The sequence below is a fragment of the Phascolarctos cinereus genome, unplaced genomic scaffold (assembly GCF_003287225.1).
Source record: "Phascolarctos cinereus isolate Bilbo 61053 unplaced genomic scaffold, phaCin_HiC Scaffold_3;HRSCAF=262, whole genome shotgun sequence".
Classification (NCBI taxonomy): Eukaryota; Metazoa; Chordata; class Mammalia; order Diprotodontia; family Phascolarctidae; genus Phascolarctos; species Phascolarctos cinereus.
In genome coordinates this window covers 241,086,279-241,088,514 of record NW_027555736.1, presented here as the reverse complement: position 1 = coordinate 241,088,514, position 2,236 = coordinate 241,086,279, and the positions used below count along the sequence as shown (strand labels likewise).

Here is a 2,236-nt window from a genome sequence, read left to right as displayed (position 1 = left end):
TCTGCTGGCTCAGTGTGATGGACTTGTCGGTTTCCCTTTGGTCAGGGATTTCTGTCCCGGTTATTTCCCTGCAAGGGAGACAAGATGTAAGAAACGAAATCTTGCTCTGCTCCTGGGATTTGAGCCAAACCGCCGCTGCTTGCTTCTGAACTTCCTCCTTTCTCAGTACACCACCCAAGGCTTCCCTATCTGAGAACCACAGAACCCCTCCCACTCCACGCTCAGTTCCTCTTCTTGATCTTCCTTGGACCTGTGACTCAGACCTAGGTAACTGCCACTTGGTACCCATCCTTGTCACAGTATGCCAGTATGGATCTGGGGTGCCCTGATATGGCTCTGGGTCCTCCTCTTGCCCTAGTGCACAACCTTTCTCTGACTGTAGGAGTGCTCCATCCTTGCCCCCATCTAGTCCTTAGTGTCAATAGACCTCTCTGTCTGTCTCCCTGTGCTGACCTGGGCCATTCAAAGGACTCATTGTGACTTTATTTCTGGATTTTCCCATCAGAATTTGATCTGGTGCATTTTCTCGGTCTGATCGGAAATGTTTTGTGGATGGGAGCTCTGCTATATTGCCTCTTGCTACTCCACCATCTTCCCTCCTTTCCCGAAAGGATTTCAATAGGTGTGGATTTCAAATCTTCCTACTATACTATAGGTTCCATAAAAGCAAAGACAGTGTCTCACGTAAATGTGTATTCCCCTCATTTGGCACAGAAGGTCAGGTCTGACTCAAACTGGTCTCATGGTTCAGGTTCAGGATTAGAATGAAACAAATCATTTGATTATCATCTAATATTTAATAAAAAGTTTACTTAACAATAGCATGGAAAGAATACTCAACAAGAATACAGCCCCAATTCAGATAGATTGTAGCCATATGGAAATGTGTCTGGTCAGAAGGCTATGCTGACTCTGAGGGTGGCTGAACACCTGCCAAATCTGAAAGGCACTGACTTGATTCACTATAGGACTGTGGACTCCCGAGCTGAGTGGAGTGGCCTGGTGAAAATGAACAAGATCACAGATGCCTCCAAAAAAGCCTGAGCAAGGACTGGACATCTTTAAGCTACAGTGGCTAGGAGAGAATAGCAGCAACCAAGCAATTGAAAATGTATAATGTGAAATTAAAGAATGAACGTGGCCCCGAGGAGAAAATAGAAGAAGACACATCCTGGGAGCCCAAAGAGATGGGGAAGTCTGTTTTAGAGCCTTAGGTCCCTAGACCAATACGATCTCAGAAACAGCTTCCCAGCTTTTTAAGGAAAATAGTAGCCCAAGGACCCTAGTGGATACCACAACTAGCCACACATTTCTCCTTGTAGGCCTCTTAAAGCATTTTTTTTCATTCAGGACATTTATTTTAACAAGCAATTGAATCCTCAAGATGAGCTAGATGTTGCAACAGCTGCTCTCTTGGGTTTAGGTGTTGTTCCTTCCTGAATTGGCGATGGACCATTCTTAGGTGCCTCATTCAACCAGTACCAGTGGTGTTGCCTCGCTTAGCCTTTGTGCTTCAATTATACTCTCTCTTGCGTTTAGCAGGATATCTACATCTGCCGCATGCTGACTTCTGAAGATGGTGTGCCTTAGAACCACAATGACGGCACAAAGTGTGCATCTTATTTCAACGTTTGCCAAACGAAGACCTCCCCTTCATCATCCTCCTCCTGTTGCCGGGACCAAAAAGACAAGCATTTTGTTTTGAAAGAATGAAAGCATTTAATATGCACTATTATGTATTATAGTTATCTGTGTTGTCATCTGATTCCCCTATTTGAGGGGAAGCACCTTGAGAGCAGGCACCATACCTTATTTAAGTGTTTTATTTACTGTCAGGGTCTAGCACAGTGTTCTACATACTTAATGTGCTTATGAAATGTTTGCTATTTATAAGGATAACTACAGACAGTAAAGACATGCCCTCACCTGGTTTTTCCTATTCCACTTCTACTTTTTTCTTCTGTCTTGGGCCAGGAGAAGGTAATCGGGAAAACCCTTATTTAATTTAGGACAGACTCTCTTATCTCTCAGCTGATGACTTGACCTTTGGACCTAGGCCTCATTCTCATGGATTTTTACTGATTATCCCCATAGAGTTTTTTTGCCATACCAGAGAAGCAGTGACTGTGACAAAGAGGCTTCCATCAGACTAGTCAGCTGAGAATATAAGAATAACAGTGCCAATAACAATGAAATTGTAGCATACCAACTTTCAAATGGGAAAATGCAACTTCTG

The 2,236-nt window shown here is 43.6% G+C and overlaps 1 pseudogene; it reads right to left on the bottom strand.

Annotated features, from left to right (window-relative positions):
* Positions 1-1,379: 1,379 nt before the first annotated feature.
* Positions 1,380-1,660, bottom strand: LOC110208502 (large ribosomal subunit protein eL37-like; annotated as a pseudogene).
* Between the last annotated feature and the right edge of the window lie 576 nt (positions 1,661-2,236).